Below are 19,049 nucleotides of genomic sequence, written 5' to 3' on the forward strand. Positions count from 1 at the left end.
TATTGATAACCATAATAAAAATTCAGCCATGTTGGCTATTAAATATTTGAATATATAATCCGGTATGAAAACCTCAATCATTCAAACTCGTTATGACAACCATAATGAAAAATCCAGCCATATTTGGCTATTAAAGATTTGAATAATATAATCCAGTATGAAAACCTCAATCACAAGATCTTGTCAGTTGACAAGTAAATCCAGAGTTAAATACTCAGTGGCTCTTGGCCTATGGCAACTTAATGCGCATTCATTATAATCTGGGATTTTTGTAACTCGTCGGCTTATAGCCTTTATAAAAATCAAGAACTGATAACCCTTTTTAAACACCAATTTTAATCTTTGATGATGGGCTTGAACTTAATCATTTTTGTAAGCCATAGCCCTGCATTTCCTGCACAAAGTTTAAACAACATATGCCCTGGCGACTTAACGTCAAAAGACAGGGTGGGTAACAACCTAAACATAATATAGTCTTATGTAAATATAGAAAAGTCCAATATTGTGGCCATTCAAGCTAAAATATACTGGCGACTTAATGTCAAAAGCCAGGGCGGGTTACCAAACCTTGCATACTCATATAACCAGGAAAACATACCTATAGAATTGGCTTATAACTGCCGGCTTACATCGCCATATCCAGTGAGGGTGACAACCCAATGATTTTGTAAGCGCATGATTCCAATTGCGCAAACCAAAGCATACTGGTGACTTAAAGTCCATAGCCAGGGCGGGTTATGAAACTCCAAATATGCATATAACTATTGAAAGACATACCTGTAAACTGAAACTATGGTGACATCTTGATAATTAATATCCGTAGCGGGTATCAACCCGGAGTCATGAAATATCATGATCTTGATTGCTCAAGGCAAAAATATCCTAGCGACTTAAGGTCCGCCGCTAGGACGGGTTACTGAATCCAAAATGCTCAAATATGAGTCATATAATCAGGGCCGCATGGCCTGAATTGTTAAAAAACGCACTTGAGCGGAAAAAATCTTTAAAGGACACAAATCCAAAATATTCAGAAGAAAATATTCAAGTTCTTTCATAGGCCGCACAGCCTTAAAATCCAAGTGCTTTCGTAGGCCGCATAGCCTTAGAGTTAATCCTTGCTCACCGTAAGCCAGCCCTCACATGAGAAACCGCCGTTTTAACCTTAACGAGTTCAGGGTCTTGAGACTGACTGTTAAGAGTATGGCGGGTCACTCATGATTACCTAGCGGAGTAGCATCGTGCAAACATGCAGGATAACTCGGGATCGGCATCCATGCCTGGTCAAGAGCGTATGAAAGCTAAACCAGGTGGGTTGGAAGCCCCCAAGTGACCTTATGAACAAATAATAAAGACTCAAATACTTAGAGATGAAACGACAGAGGCCCTGAATTATCATGGATGTAGTCTTTATTAAATTGATCATAATAAGATAAGCCCATAAGGCAGAATGCCCATGTTTGAACCGCGCTTCAGGGCAGCAAGTTCTCTTTGGCAACCTTTAGTTTTTCTAAGAACTCGAACTTGCGACAGATGAATTCCTCTTGAACCGGATGTTGAGCCGAATTTTGAATTGGAATCTTTTCTTATAACCCAGAACCCTTCTATTGAGCCAGAGCTTTTTTGCTTGCCAGGCACTTTTTAAGCCGGAAATTGTGTGACCGCCTTTTGAATTTTCACCAATGTGGTAGTAGCCTCCGGGACCGGGTTATTTTCCCTCCATTGACCCGGGGTTCTTGAATGTGGTATAATTTGCTAAGTCATGTCATTGTAGCCCCCGAGTCTTAAGACAACTCGAGGGGTTGCCTTGAGATTCTTCATAATGTATATCCTTAGCATTGATAACGCGATGTAAATCCACGGAAGGTTGAGGCTGACCATGGGCGGCTTAACAATGATCCCGTATGAGCTGTGTCAGTAATCCAGTCGATGGTTCATCCCAGCTGGTTGTTGAAGCTAACCAAACCGCAGTGGCGGCGACTTGGGCGCCTGCCCATTGAGCCATCCGGTGTAGGCGGAGGCTGATAATATATGACAATTTGCTCCAGAGTTATTGGAATAAACCGAACCGCGGGGCGGCAGCTTGCACATGTTTGTTGGGCAACTTCTACGATCGAGCATGGCCTTGATGTATCAATCCGCAAAGGCGGCGACTTTAGGCGCTTCTGTTGAGCGAGGCAGCACGGATAAATGTCAGTGCAAAATGACAATGTCATGCACTCCGTATCCGTGGTATAACTCGACTATGATAGTGAAGAATTGTCATGTATATAAATATTCCGTAGGGCAGAGTAGTTATGCTTGGACGAATAATATGTACTAAATATAGATAGGATGAATAGCACCTGATATTTTATCGGATGAACGCGGGCGTGCATCTTCTAGTATTTTTTTAGTTTATGTAGATATAACCCATCGAGTAAAATTCATCAGCGGTACCTCAACTTGCGTCATGTGGTCACTTTGGTCACTGTACACAAGAACCCACGTAATACGGTCACTGTGTACGGTGAACAGTGAAAATACGGTCGCCGTAGACCGCTCGTACGCCGCAAATTTGACCAGTCCACGGGCTCCACGTAGGCGGGCAGAGGATTTATGTCGAAGTGTCCTTTTGCGGGAGGGTGTTTTTGGAAAAATGTCGTTTAGATAGAAATCCCCAATTCCCCCCTCCAAATCCCTAGTTCTTGCCGCCGCGTGCCCATCCTGCCCTCGCCGCTGCACCCTCATCCTGTCCTCGTCGTCGCGCGCCCATCCTGCCCTCGCTGCCACGCACCCATCTTTCCCTCGCCGCCGCCGACGACTTCGCCATGTCTTCTGCTAGTTCTGCCCGGTTAGGTTTCCGCGGCCGGACAGTGGTGGTGCCAGTCATCCCATGTCCTTAATGCTAGGTGATGGTGAGGTACTATGTTTTGAACCCAGAGGATCACGAGGGCTGGGTGTTATACAGATGTCCCAATCACTCCGTAAGTAATTTGAGTTGATTTTGTTCTTGGCAGCAATTTTCCCCTCTCGTTGGTCAAAGTTCACTTTTTTGCTATTGGTTTGCAGCCTACTGGGTGTGATTTCTAGTTTTGGGAGATGGAATATGTTGCGTACCTAGTGGATGCTCATTTCTTGGTTGGGAACCAAGCTGTGGATGTCGTTGGAGAACTCATGAGCGCTATGAATGATAGGAGAAGGATTGCAGCTCAACTGGCAACTAGTAGAGCTACTTTGGCGAGGCCTGGCTCTCTACAGCAGAACATGAGCATGCAACAAGAAAGTGCATTGATTGGATTAGGTGCAAAGATCTTGGTGCTGCTGAAGCTTCTGTTAGGTAGTGTGATGTTGTTGTGTGCCCTCTGTGTTCTTTTGTTGATGAAGAAGTGAGGACAAGTGCTCTCTCCAACAGAAGAAGTGATGAAGGAGTATTGTAGAAGAAGAAGAAGAAGAAGAAGAAGAAGTGATGAAGATAAGTGCTCATTTTGGTAGTGGAGAAGTGAAGACCAGCTTGAGTAGTTTAGCATGTTAAGTACTTTCAGTAGCATTAGCATGTTTAGTACTTTCAGTAGTTTAAAATAAGGACATGGCTATGAAGTCAGTTTGGTTTTATCAAATGTTATGGTTGTCAAGGATAGAAATGTATGAAGTGACCTATCTATATATCTTTAATGGAAATTGGACCACACCATCAACAACCTTCTTAGTAATCAAGGTGTCATCATGATCAAGATAAATACTGAAGAAATGATGCCCAATAGATAGAAACACCATCATTTGATCAGTATCTTCCTCAGATCTGATAAGTCTCAAAGAATTCTGAGTAATGTCAAGCACTGGAATTTGATAATATGCCTTCAACCTGCCTGCCATCTCCCAGCCAATCTCTTCTACTAGATGTTCCACCATTATTGGAGACCAGGTGAGCTTATCCAAACTGTCATACCAAACTTGATGGCCATCAACATAAGCCCTATTGCTTCCTTCACCCATGAAAACCCCACTATGATGAAACTGCACAAAAAACTTCTCACTTCTTGCTCCTGCAAAAATAAATCATAAATGATCACATCAAAATTGACCAAAAATGACATTTTTGAACAGGACAGCACCAGAAATCGCCAATTTCCTCCATACATCAGAGCTCCAAACCTATGCCTATTCCAAGAAAGGTGCACATACGGGTACAACTGCCAAAAACCTAAGCCTATTTCATGTGGAATCGATGAAAATTTGAGCCATTTGACAAGGACCTAAAACCCTATCAGAAACCCTAAAACGCCATACACACCACAAATACTACCACATATCATAGGCGAACACAATGCCAGCCCTATCAAACAAGAATGGAAGAGAAGAGAACAAGACTGACGGCAGGATTCAGCACTTACAGTAAACGGGGGCAGGGGCACCATCGGGGCGACGAACAGGAGACATGGCGGCAGCACCTCCTCTTCACCACCGTGAGAAGAAACCCCTCCGCAGCCGCTGCTCCAACCACTGCGCCGGAACACAGCGAAGACCACGCCGCACCATGCCGCACACGCTTCTGTCACCTTCTCTGCCGGTTTGATCACCTTGAATAGGGGAGGTGGAGAGACAGGGGAGGTGGAGACGTGGGAGGACTTCGGGTATCTGTCCGGCAACATGGGGGGTGTTGTTGCAAATATGCCATCGGGTGGCTCCTCCTCGCGACACCTGGTGCGCGGATTGGGAGTCGGACAGTCAACAGGTGGTCAACATGCGGCGTACGAGCGGTCTATGGCGGACAGTGACCGTATTTTCACTGTTCACCATACACAGCGACCGTATTGCGTGGGTTCTTGTGTATAGTGACCCGCGCGACGCGAAGTACCACTGATGAATTTTACTCTAACCGGTCGCCTGATGGATTTAGTGCACATCAAACATAGAGTACTACTTGGTGCACTTGGACTGCTTTGTTGTCAACGTCCTTCTTGTTGTCTTTTTCAGCAAGAAAGGCTGGTTGCTGCACACGAATTAACTGTCCTCCTGAACTTGGTTGTACGTGTGCGTGGCATATGCGGCCCTGACTTGTGAGTTGTGATGCATATAATGACATGATCTTTTGGCAAGGTTGACAGACCGGACGGATAGCGGGGGGGGGGGTGACTGATCTGTGGTAACTACTGTAGATAATCCCCGTGGCCGCAACAGCAAACGGTGCTATTGGAGCCAGACCTTTTTTTCTCCTTTTGTTCATACTCCACGTGAAGTAAATGTATTTGTTGATCTAGACGTGGTCTGCGCCATTTAGTAGGAGCAGTAATTTGTGGTGATTAACTAACGGCACATAATGCTCTTACTGCATTCATACATTGTTGAGAACAAATCCTGGTAGATGCCTCCGTACGTACATACTCCCTCCGTCCGGGTTTATTGGGCCCAAAGACAAGATTGGCAGGACTAATGCAACAAATAATTAGCGTGCGTTATTTTAGGCATTAGGCTGGTCATAGTGGGAGTAACATAGGTAGTAACATAGATGCCATATAAGCAAAAATGTTGATGTGGCAAGTAGTTAATGAGGAGAGAGACAAATAGAGTACTACCTCCGTTTCAGTTTACAAGTCTTGCGCGTATACCTAGGTTGCCAATTTTATCACCCTAATATAAACTATATAACACAAAAATTATACCTTTTGAAAGTAGAAACTCCATAGTTTATGTTGGTATATTATTTGTAATATATGACTTGTATTAGGTTGGTCAAATTGACGACCTAGGGGTACGCGCACGCCCTGTAAACTGAGAGAGAGGTAGTAACATAATATGTTATCATCACATAGCGCTTTCCAATGCAAAATGAGTCTATGAGACAATAAATGAACATGTGTATGTTACTACACATATGACACTTCCCACTATAAAAGTAGTAACATAGAGTAGTAACGTATGCATGTTACTACTATAAGTTACTCCCCACTATGACCAGCCTTAACCCCTCCAGCAGTCAGCTGATGCTTCGTTTTGCACAACAATTATTGCTCGCGAGCATGCAGCCACCATCCCATCGGGTCTTCAGCAATGACCCGCATGCATGCGTGCTCACATGCGCATAGGGACGCATGCGTGGCCCAGATTCCATAGTTTAGCCTCCTTAAATTATGATTCAGCAGTTAATTTGAGGGAAAAGGCTAGGTGATCTTCAAAGCGAGCCTAATAAAAACGGACGTGATTCTTTTGCTCACGGGCCCAATAAACCCGGACGGAGGTAGTATGCGCTGCTTTGGTTGATTTGACTGGAAACTTTAATCCAACTTACTTCAGTAATTGTCCCACAATTGACCAAGTCAGTCCTGATTAATCATGTGATGGCAGGGGAGGCGCTGCTGATTTTAGTGGAGGTTGCAGACGGAAAAAAAGATGATTGGCCGCATCAGTCATTTTTTATTCTCCTTTGCAATTCCTTGGGTGATTGAACGTTCGTGGAGCTCCTGATTGTGGCTTCCTGTAGAAGAAATGGCGGCTCATAAGAAATGGTGGCTCAGAACGAAGGTGAAACGAGGCGGCATCAGTGGAAGTGTCGAGCGCAGGTCCGCGCATAGCTGAAGCGGTTCAGAGCGGCGATTTGACAGAGTTTGGTGGAGGTTGCGGCCACGCAGCCGAGGTGGCAGCAAGGCCTACCAGCGAAGACGAAGGCCCGAGGTAGTGCAAGATGGAGACGGCCAGCCACAGTGAAATGATGTGGGGCGAGTTAGCGCGACGGGTCAGAGACGCAGCTCGACAGGCCGGCTCATCGACAGAGGCGACGTGAGGCTAGGCTCAAGGCCGCGCTGATCTGTGCCAGAGTCAGAGCAGCAGGTGGCGGCTCACGGTGGCTCGGAGTTGCGGCAGAGGGGCGCCGGTGATTTGGCAGTTTGAAGCCATGGCGGATGGTGGGTCGTTGACGTAGTGGCGGCTCAAACAAGCGACAAGGGGGGCAAACGGCGAGCTGAGGCGCGACGGGTACGGTGGCAGAGGCTGGAGCCGGCTGGAGCAGCGTCGGTGACTTCGGTGACTTGGTGATGTAGGGGTGGCTTGGCCTGGACGGAGAACAGCAGCTTGGTGATGCAGGGGTAGCAGGTTGGCAATGGCTCAGACACGGCCAAGGAGGAACGAGACCAAGGCGACGACGGCCCGGGCGACTCATACGCGACGGAGACATCGTTTCGGTAGAGATGCATTGGAGGCCGAGGCGGAGTCCAGACCAGCCACGGGCCATGGCCAGCTTCGGAAATTTTTGCCTTTGCTCCTTGACATTACCTTGCTAACCTTCTCTTCCCCTCCTTTTTTCCTGATTGCCTTGATAAGCTTTGTTGCGGGGGGGTCACCGCGTGATTGTGTTAGGACACGGGCACAGAACATGCTTGATGGAAATCCAGTCCGACGCGTGACTGCTCCAAGGATTTTTAATCGGAATAGATAAATCCCGAACGATTCGGAATTTAAGCATGTCATCCCGAACGTTTTTTAATCACACTTTGGATTGGATTACCTGTCAGTTATCGTCAACTCGGTGACTTTGCCGGCGGCGTATCTCATGCGAAACTATTTCTGATTGATGAAATTGGCCTTGACCTCTGATGATTTGCAAATACCTGCCAAAAAGAAATTTCTAAACTGGAGAAGGAGCAACGGTTCCCTTCCTGTCCCTCACGCCGCAGGCCGCTCCGGCCGCGGCGGCCACCAGATCTGGCCATTATGTCCACCAACCGCCTCGCCCCCTCTGGCCGGTGCTCCCTGCCGCCCACTGGAGGCTCGCCTCGATACGTCGGCCCCTCGCCGCCCTACTCCCTATGTTCCACTGCTTCGACGATCACTGCGTCAGATCCAGCCTCGACGCCACGAATCCTGCTGCATGGTGGCTTCTCCAAGGCGGGCGCTTCGCTCGAACCGCCAGATCCTTGCCAGTTGCCTTGTGGGGGGGCAGTGTGGCTTAAATCCCTGGTAGTACACCCTCCCTCTCCAGCCCCGACTTCCTCTTCGGGCCAGGCCGGAGAGATGGGCGATTGATGGATGGAGGTCGACTTTCAGAAGAGAGGGAGGGCCTGCTCCAGCTCGGCGGATCGAGGGGGGCGTGCCCCGTTTCCGCGTTCGGACTGCCGCAGTTCATTCAATGCGGCTGCGGGGCGAGACGCCTTCTTAATAAAATTCAAGGGTAAATGTTTCCGCTGCCTCAGTAAGGTCCACCGCCGCAAGGACTATCGTGATCCCCTCCGATGCATCATCTGCAAGTGAGCTGGGCACTACGACAAAGAGTGCCCGCAGAATCCACGAAATGGGGGTCCTGGAGGGGCTGCCCGTGACCGTCTGAAGCCGCCTGCTGCTGCGCGAGCCCCGGTCCGGGATCGCCTCGTCTTCCCGGCCGTGCCCCCTCCCGCGCCCATGGATCGCCTCCACCTCTGCGATCCGGCCAGGCGGCCGCGTGAGAGCCACAAGGTGATCGTGGCCACCCCAGCGCTGGAGATCGAGGAGCACCTTCTGCGTTAGCATGCCATCACCCTCACCGCCGCGGACCGCTCGCACTCCACCACCCCAGCGGCCATCGGCAGGGTCATCTTCGAGCAGCTGTCCACCGGCCCACACCAGCTGCGCGTCACCGCCCATCAGCCCGAAGCCTTCCTCGTCCACTTCGACCTCCCCGCGCACCGGGACAATGCCGTGCGCCGCGGCGTCATCAAGGTCGAGGGCTGCAAGTACTTCACCAGGGCCTGGAATGAAGACGAGCACGCCGCAATCCTCATGTTCAGCCACCATGTGCACATGGTGGTCGAACACCTGCCCATGCAGTTCTGGTCTCTGTCTGGCGCCGAGGAGGCCCTCGAAGACATCGGCCGTGTCGACCGGCTAGACACGCGCACCTTGGAGAGGGACCACACCAAGACCTTTGCCTGTTGGCTTTGGGTCTGGGATGTTGCCCACATCCCGACCAGGCGCGCTCTCTGGGTGATGAAGCGGGGCGCTGGCCGCGCTGACGAGATCATCGGCATTACCACCGAAGACCGCCGCATCCCTACGCCGCCCGGTGCCCGTCGCTACGACCTGCTGAACCACGTCGACCTGCTAGAAGACTGGACCCCCCTCTCGTCGCGCTCCTCCAACTCGGGGTAGAGCGGGCTGCCCTCCTCGGACGAGAGTGACGACCGCCCTCTCCCGCGCATTGAGCCGAGCACATGGGTCACCCACGTGGAAGACGGGAAGGGCAAGGCCCACAGCACCGCGCCGCGCGTCGGGCCGGCGGGCTGTGGCCTGATTCTGGGCGGTGCTGGCCGCGACCGCGAAGACGATGGTGGGAGTGGCGGCTCGAGCCGGTCCTGGAGGGATCGTTTTCTCGGCCGTGGCTGCCACGCCAGGGCAGCGGCACAAAACATCGTCAGCGACGTGCATCGCCATCGCAGCCGCACTTCGGTGGGCCAGCACTGCTCATCCGGTCGTCGGGGCCGCCGTGAAGATGGGAAGAACTTCGTGTTGGAAATATGCCCTAGAGGCAATAATAAATTGGTTATTATTATATTTCCTTGTTCATGATAATCGTTTATTATCCATGCTATAATTGTATTGATAGGAAACTCAGATACATGTGTGGATACATAGACAACACCATGTCCCTAGTAAGCCTCTAGTTGACTAGCTCGTTGATCAATAGATGGTTATGGTTTCCTGACCATGGACATTGGATGTCATTGATAACGGGATCACATCATTAGGAGAATGATGTGATGGACAAGACCCAATCCTAAGCCTAGCACAAAGATCGTGTAGTTCGTATGCTAAAGCTTTTCTAATGTCAAGTATCATTTCCTTAGACCATGAGATTGTGCAACTCCCGGGTACCGTAGGAATGCTTTGGGTATACCAAACGTCACAACGTAACTGGGTGACTATAAAGGTGCACTACAGGTATCTCCGAAAGTATCTGTTGGGTTGGCACGAATCGAGACTGGGATTTGTCACTCTGTGTAAACGGAGAGGTATCTCTGGGCCCACTCGGTAGGACATCATCATAATGTGCACAATGTGACCAAGGGGTTGATCACGGGATGATGTGTTACGGAACGAGTAAAGAGACTTGCCGGTAACGAGATTGAACAAGGTATCGGTATACCGACGATCGAATCTCGGGCAAGTACAATACCGTTAGACAAAGGGAATTGTATACGGGATCGATTGAGTCCTTGACATCGTGGTTCATCCGATGAGATCATCATGGAACATGTGGGAGCCAACATGGGTATCCAGATCCCGCTGTTGGTTATTGACCGGAGAACGTCTCGGTCATGTCTACATTTCTCCCGAACCCGTAGGGTCTACACACTTAAGGTTCGATGACGCTAGGGTTATAAAGGAAGTTTGTATGTGGTTACCGAATGTTGTTCGGAGTCCCGGATGAGATCCTGGACGTCACGAGGAGTTCCGGAATGGTCCGGAGGTAAAGATTTATATATGGGAAGTCCTATTTTGGCCACCGGAAAATGTTCGGGATTTTTCGGTATTGTACCGGGAAGGTTCTAGAAGGTTCCGGAGTGGGGCCCACCTGCATGGGGGACCCACATGAACGTGGGTAGTGGGGTAAAGGCCCCACACCCCTGGTCAAGGCGCACCAAGATCCCCCCTTAGAAGGAATAAGATCATATCCCGAAGGGATAAGATCGAGATCCCTAAAAAAGGGGGATAACAATCGGTGGGGAAGGAAATGATGGGATTTCTTTCCTCCCACCTTTGCCAACGCCCCAATGGACTTAGAGGGCAAGAAACCAGCCCCCTCCACCCCTATATATAGTGGGGAGGCGCATGGGAGCTGCACGCTTCCCCTGGCGCAGCCCTCCCCCTCTCCCAAGTACTCCTCCTCTCCCGCGGTGCTTGGCGAAGCCCTGCAGGATTGCCACGCTCCTCCATCACCACCACACCGTCGTGCTGCTGCTGGACGGAGTCTTCCCCAACCTCTCCCTCTCACCTTGCTGGATCAAGGCATGGGAGACGTCACCGGGCTGTACGTGTGTTGAACGCCGAGGTGCCGTCCGTTCGGCACTAGGATCTCCAGTGATTTGGATCACGACGAGTACGACTCCTTCAACCCCGTTCTCTTGAACGCTTCCGCTTAGCGATCTACAAGGGTATGTAGATACACTCTCCTTCCCCTCGTTGTTGGTTTCTCCATAGATAGAACTTGGTGTTGCGTAGAATATTTTGAATTTCTGCTAGGTTCCCCAACAGTGGCATCATGAGCCAGGTCTATTGCGTAGATTCTTTGCACGAGTAGAACACAAAGTAGTTGTGGGTGTTGATTTTGTTCAATATGCTTACCGTTACTAGTCCAATCTTGTTTCGACGGTATTGTGGGATGAAGCGGCCCGGACCGACCTTACACGTACTCTTACATGAGACAGGTTCCACCAATTGACATGCACTTGGTGCATAAGGTGGCTAGCGGGTGACAGTCTCTCCCACTTTAGTCGGAACGGATTCGATGAAAAGGGTCCTTATGAAGGGTAAATAGCAATTGGCATATCACGTTGTGGTTTTGCGTAGGTAAGAAACGTTCTTGCTAGAAACCCATAGCAGCCACGCAAAACATGCAACAACAATTACAGGACGTCTAACTTGTTTTTGCAGGGTATGCTATGTGATGTGATATGGCCAAGAAGAATGTGATGAATGATATGTGATGTATGAGATTGATCATGTTCTTGTAATAGGAATCACGACTTGCATGTCGATGAGTATGACAACCGGCAGGAGCCATATGAGTTGTCTTAATTTATTGTATGACCTGCGTGTCATTAAACAACACCATGTAATTACTTTACTTTATTGCTAACCGGTAGCCATAGTAGTAGAAGTAATAGTTGGCGAGACAACTTCATGAAGACACAATGATGGAGATCATGATGATGGAGATTATGGTGTCATGCCGGTGACGATGATGATCATGGAGCCCCAAAGATGGAGATCAAAAGGAGCAAAATGATATTGGCCATATCATGTCACTATTTGATTGCATGTGATGTTTATCATGTTTATGCATCTTGTTTACTTAGAACGACGGTAGTAAATAAGATGATCCCTTACAACAATTTCAAGAAGTGTTCTCCCCTAACTGTGCACCGTTGCTAAAGTTTATCGTTTTGAAGCACCACATGATGATCGGGTGTGATAGATCCTTACGTTCACATACAACGGGTGTAAGACAGTTTTACACATGCAAAAACACTTAGGGTTAACTTGACGAGCCTAGCATGTACAGACATGGCCTCGGAACACAGAGACCGAAAGGTCGAGCATGAGTCGTATGGAGGATACGATCAACATGAAGATGTTCACCGATGATGACTAGTCCGTCTCATGTGATGATCGGACACGGCCTAGTTGACTCGGATCATGTAATCACTTAGATGAATAGAGGGATGTCTATCTGAGTGGGAGTTCATAAGATGAACTTAATCATCCTGAACATAGTCAAAATATCTTTGCAAATTATGTCGTAAGCTCACGCTTTAGTTCCACTGTTTAGATATGTTCCTAGAGAAAATATAGTTGAAAGTTGACAATAGCGATTATGCGGACAGTAGAAAGCTTATGTCCTTAATGCACCGCTCAGTGTGCTGAACCCCAAACGTCGTTTGTGGATGTTGCGAACATCAGACATGCATGTTTTGATAACTACGTGATAGTTCAGTTAAACGGTTTAGAGTTGAGGCACCAAAAGACGTTTTCGAAACATCGCGGAACATATGAGATGTTTCGAGGGCTGAAATTGGGATTTCAGGTTCGTGCCCACGTCAAGAGGTATGAGACCTCCGATGATTTTCTTAGCTTGCAAACTAACGGAGAAAAGCTCAATCGTTGAGCTTGTGCTCAGATTGTCTGAGTGCAACAATCACTTGAATCGAGTGGGAGTTGATCTTCCAGATGAGATAGTGATGTTTCTCCAAAGTCATTGCCACCAAGCTGCTAGAGCTTTGTGATGAACTATAACAGATCATGGATAGATATGATGATCCTTGAGGTATTCGCGATGTTTGACACCGCAAAAGTAGAAATCAAGAAGGAGCATCAATTTTTGATGGTTGGTGAAACCACTAGTTTCAAGAAGGGCAAGGGCAAGAAGGGATACTTCATGAAACGGCAAATCAGCTGCTGCTCTACTGAAGAAACCCAAGGTTGAACCCAAACCCAAGACTAAGTGCTTCTGTAATAAGGGGAACAACCACTGGAGCGGGATTACCCTAGATACTTGGTAGATGAGAAGGCTGGCAAGGTCGATAGAAGTATATTGGATATACATTATGTTAATGTGTACTTTACTAGTACTCCTAGTAGCACCGGGGTATTAGATACCGGTTCGGTTGCTAAGTGTTAGTAACTCGAAATAAAAGCTACGGAATAAACGGAGACTAGCTAAAGGTGAGCTGACGATATGTGCTGGAAGTGTTTCCAAGGTTGATGTGATCAAGCATCGCACGCTCCCTCTACCATCGAGATTTGGTGTTTGCGTTGAGCATAGACATGATTGGATTATGTCTATCGCAATACGGTTATTCATTTAAGGAGAATAATGGTTACTCTATTTATTTGAATAATACCTTCAATGGTCTTGCACCTAAAGGAATGGTTTATTGAATCTCGATCGTAGTGATGCACATTTTCATGCCAAAAGATATAAGATAGTAATGATAGTACCACTTACTTGTGGCACAGCCATGCAAGTCATAATGGTATAAAACGCATGAAGAAGCTCCATGTTGATGGATCTTTGGACTCACTCGTTTTTGAAAAGTTTGAGATATGCGAACCATGTCTATTGGTGTATACGCATGAAGAAACTCCATTCAAGATGGATCATTTGGACTCACTTGATTTTGAATCACTTGAGATATGCAAATCATACTACATGGGCAAGATGACTGAAAAGCCTCGGTTTCAGTAAGATGGAACAAGATAGCAATTTGTTGGAAGTAACACATTTTGATGTGTGCAGTCCAATGAGTGCTGAGGCATGCAGTGAACATCGTTATGCTCTTACTTCATAGATGATTCGAGTAGATGTTGAGTATATTTACTTGATGAAACACAAGTCTGAATTATTGAATGGTTCAAGTAATTTCAGAGTGAAGTTGAAGATCATTGTGACAAGAGGATAAAATGTCTATGATATGATCATAGAGATGAGTATCTGAGTTACGAGTTTGGCACACAATTAAGATATTGTGGAGATTATTTCACAACCAATACCGCCTGGAACACCATAGTGTGAGGGTGTGTCCGAACATCATAGTTGCACCCTATTGGATATGGTGCGTACCATGATGTCTCTTATCGAATTACCACTATCGTTTATGGGTTAGTCATTAGAGACAACCACATTCACTTTAATAGGGCACCACGTAATTCCATTGAGATGACACCGTATGAACTATGGTTTAGAGAAACCTAAGCTGTCATTTCTTAAAGGTTTGGGGCTGCGACGCTTATGTGAAAAAGTTTCAGGTTGATAAGCTCGAACCCAAAATGGATAAAATGCATCTTCATAGGACACCCAAAACAGTTGGGTATACCTCCTAATTCAGATCCGAAAGCAATAGGGATTGTTTCTTGAATCGGGTCCTTTCTCGAGGAAAAGTTTGTCTCGAAAAGTTGAGTGGGAGGATGGTGGAGACTTGATATGGTTATTGAACCGTCACTACAACTAGTGTGTAGCAGGGCACAGGAAGATTGTTCCTGCGGCACCTACACCAATTGAAGTAGAAGCTTATGATGGTGATCATGAAACTTCGGATCAAGTCACTACCGTACCTCGTAGGGAGACAAGGATGCGTACTGCTTCAGAGTGGTACAGTAATCTTGTCTTAAAGGTCATGTTGCTAGACAACAATGAACCTACGAGCTATGGAGTAGCAATGATGGGCCCAAATTCCGACAAATGGTTAGAAGCCATGAAATCCAAGATAGGATCCATGTATCAGAACAAAGCATGGACTTTGGTGGACTTGCCCGATGATCGGCAAGCCATTGAGATAAATGGATCTTTAAGAAGAAGACGGACGTGGACGGTGATGTCACCATCTATGAAGCTCGACTTGTGGCGAAGAGTTTTTCACAAGTTCAAGGAGTTGACTACGATGAGATTTTCTCATCCGTAGCGATGCTTAAGTCCGTCGGAATCATGTTAGCATTAGCTGCATTTATGAAATCTGGCAGATGGATGTCAAAACGAGTTTCCTTACCAGTCTTCGTAAGGAAAGGTTGTATGTAATACAATCCGAAAGTTTTTGTCGGTCCTAAGGATGCTAAAAGGTATGCTGGCTCCAGCGATCCTTCTAAGGACTGGAGTAAGCATCTCGGAGTTGGAATGTACATTTTGATGAGATGATCAAAGATTTTGGGTTTATACAAAAGTTTATGAGAAACTTGTATTTCCAAAGAAGTGAGTGGGAGCACTATAGAATTTCTGATGAGTATATGTTATTGACATATTGTTGATCAGAAATGATGTAGAATTTCTGGAAAGCATATAGGGTTATTTGAAAAGTGTTTTTCAATGGAAAACCTGGTTTAAGATACTTGAACATTGAGCATCAAGATCTGTGAGGATAGATCAAAAAACGCTAAATGGTACTTTCAAATGAGCATATTCCTTGACATGATCTTGAAGGTGTTCAAGATGGATCAGTCCAAGAAGGAGTTCTTGCCTGAGATGTAAGGTATGAAGTTAAGACTTAAAGCTCGACCACGGCAGAAAAGAGAGAAAGGACGAAGGTCGTCCCCTATGCTTTAGACGTAGGCTCTACAGTATGCTATGCTGTGTACCGCACCTGATGTGTGCCTTGCTACATATCTGGCAAGAGGGTACAAAGGTGATCAAGGAGTGGATCACCAGATAGCGGTCAAAATTATCCTTAGAGGAATAAGGATATGTTTCTCGATTATGGAGGTGATAAAGATTTCGGCGTAAAGGGTTACATTGATGCAAGCTTTAACACCTATCCGAGTGACTCTGAGTAGCAAACCAGATACGTATAGTGGAGTGACCATTTGGAATAGCTCCAAGTGGAGCGTGGAAGCAGCATTTACAATTTGACCTAGAGATTTGCAAAGTACATACAGATCTGAATGTTGTAGACCCGTTGACTAAAACCTCTCTCATGAGCAAAACATGATCAAACCCCAGAAATCATTGAGTCTTAATCACATGATGATGTGAACTAGTTTAATGACACTAGTAAACTCTTTGGATGTTGGTCACATGACGATGTGACCTGTGAGTGTTAATCACATGGCGATGTGAACTAGATAATTGACTCTAGTGCAAGTGGGAGACTGTTGGAAATATGCCCTAGGGGCAATAATAAATTGGTTATTATTATATTTCCTTGTTCATGATAATCGTTTATTATCCATGCTATAATTGTATTGATAGGAAACTCAGATACATGTGTGGATACATAGACAACACCATGTCCCTAGTAAGCCTCTAGTTGACTAGCTCGTTGATCAATAGATGGTTATGGTTTCCTGACCATGGACATTGGATATCATTGATAATGGGATCACATCATTAGGAGAATGATGTGATGGACAAGACCCAATCCTAAGCCTAGCACAAAGATCGTGTAGTTCGTATGCTAAAGCTTTTCTAATGTCAAGTATCATTTCCTTAGACCATGAGATTGTGCAACTCCCGGATACCGTAGGAATGCTTTGGGTGTACCAAAAGTCACAACGTAACTGGGTGACTATAAAGGTGCACTACAGGTATCTCCGAAAGTATCTGCTGGGTTGGCACGAATCGAGACTGGGATTTGTCACTCTGTGTAAACGGAGAGGTATCTCTGGGCCCACTCGGTAGGACATCATCATAATGTGCACAATGTGACCAAGGGGTTGATCACGGGATGATGTGTTACGGAACGAGTAAAGAGACTTGCCGGTAACGAGATTGAACAAGGTATCGGTATACCGACGATGGAATCTCGGGCAAGTACAATACCGTTAGACAAAGGGAATTGTATACGGGATCGATTGAGTCCTTGACATCGTGGTTCATCCAATGAGATCATCGTGGAACATGTGGGAGCCAACATGGGTATCCAGATCCCGCTGTTGGTTATTGACCGGAGAACGTCTCGGTCATGTCTACATGTCTCCCGAACCCGTAGGGTCTACACACTTAAGGTTCGATGACGCTAGGGTTATAAAGGAAGTTTGTATGTGGTTACCGAATGTTGTTCGGAGTCCCGGATGAGATCCCGGACGTCACGAGTAGTTCTGGAATGGTCCGGAGGTAAAGATTTATATATGGGAAGTCCTATTTTGGGCACCGGAAAATGTTCAGGATTTTTCGGTATTGTACCGGGAAGGTTCTAGAAGGTTCCGGAGTGGGGCCCACCTGCATGGGGGACACACATGAACATGGGTAGTGGGGTAAAGGACCCACACCCCTGGTCAAAGCGCACCAAGATCCCCCCTTAGAAGGAATAAGATCATATCCCGAAGGGATAAGATCGAGATCCCTAAAAAAGGGGGATAACAATCGGTGGGGAAGGAAATGATGGGATTTCTTTCCTCCCACCTTTGCCAACGCCCCAATGGACTTGGAGGGCAAGAAACCAGCCCCCTCCACCCCTATATATAGTGAGGAGGCGCATGGGAGCTGCACGCTTCCCCTGGCGCAGCCCTCCCCCTCTCCCAAGTACTCCTCCTCTCCCGCGGTGCTTGGCGAAGCCCTGCAGGATTGCCACGCTCCTCCATCACCACCACACCGTCGTGCTGCTGCTGGACGGAGTCTTCCCCAACCTCTCCCTCTCACCTTGCTGGATCAAGGCATGGGAGACGTCACCGGGCTGTACGTGTGTTGAACGCGGAGGTGTCGTACGTTCGGCACTAGGATCTCCAGTGATTTGGATCACGACGAGTACGACTCCTTCAACCCCGTTCTCTTGAACGCTTCCGCTTAGCGATCTACAAGGGTATGTAGATGCACTCTCCTTCCCCTCGTTGCTGGTTTCTCCATAGATAGAACTTGGTGTTGCATAGAATATTTTGAAATTCTGCTACGTTCCCCAACACTTCGCTGCCCCGGTTCTGCGCGCTACCCCACCTCTCCCCCTCCGCCTGGTGCAGGCTGCATCGGTGGAGGCGGACCCGGTGGCCCAATTCTTCTCCTTCTCCGATTCGCGGCGTGCCCTCTCGCCGCCCCCGCCCATGGATTGCATGCAGTTGGAAATGGAAAACGCCATGCTCGAAGCCCTGGAAGCTCCCCTCGCTTTTGAAGACGGAGGCCGCTCTCCCCCTCGCCCGTGCTACGAGCCTGCCGAGCTCGAGAGCCCGGAGATGTTGCCGTGCCTGCTTCCCTACATCAACTCCCCCGCAGCAACCATGGTGGGTTTCCATTTGGAGGCGGTCACTTAGCGGGTCGGCAAAATGCATCGAGGGCGGCAACGAGCAGGCGGCTCAGCTGTTCACTGCGATGCCTCCTCCGGTCCTCCCAAGCCAGCTGCCTCATCCTCGCCACTCTGCTCCGCCCCGCCGAAGTCCAGGGCCACCTCTACCCCCTCTGGCCGCAGCGCTCGTCAGGCAGCGGCAGGCATCACCACCCCGGTGGCGCAGAGGGTGGTGCTGCGCCTCGTCCAAGAGCTGGGAGAGCTCGGCCCAAAGGACAAGATGACTCCAAAGGAGGCAACGCAAATCATGAAGTGATGTCCCACAAGTGTAGGGGATCTATCGTAGTCCTTTCGATAAGTAAGAGTGTCGAACCCAACGAGGAGCTGAAGGAAATGATAAGCGGTTTTCAGTAAGGTTTTCTCTGCAAGCACTGAAATTGTAGGTGATAGATAGTTTTGTGATAAGATAAATAGTAACGAGTAACAAGTAAATAAAGTAAATAAAGTGCAGCAAGGTGGCCCAATCCTTTTTGTAGCAAAGGATAAGCCTGGACAATTTCTTATAATGAGAAAGGAGCTCCCGAGGACACATGGGAATTATCATCAAGCTAGTTTTCATCACGTTCATATGATTCGCGTTCGGTACTTTGATAATTTGATATGTGGGTGGACCGGTGCTTGGGTACT

At 47.7% G+C, this 19,049-nt stretch overlaps 1 pseudogene; it reads left to right on the forward strand.

Annotated features, from left to right (window-relative positions):
* The first annotated feature begins 8,766 nt into the window (after positions 1 to 8,766).
* LOC123067466 (uncharacterized) lies at positions 8,767 to 18,678 on the forward strand (annotated as a pseudogene).
* Positions 18,679 to 19,049: the final 371 nt, after the last annotated feature.

The sequence above is a fragment of the Triticum aestivum genome, chromosome 3B, assembly GCF_018294505.1.
Source record: "Triticum aestivum cultivar Chinese Spring chromosome 3B, IWGSC CS RefSeq v2.1, whole genome shotgun sequence".
NCBI lineage: Eukaryota > Viridiplantae > Streptophyta > Magnoliopsida > Poales > Poaceae > Triticum > Triticum aestivum.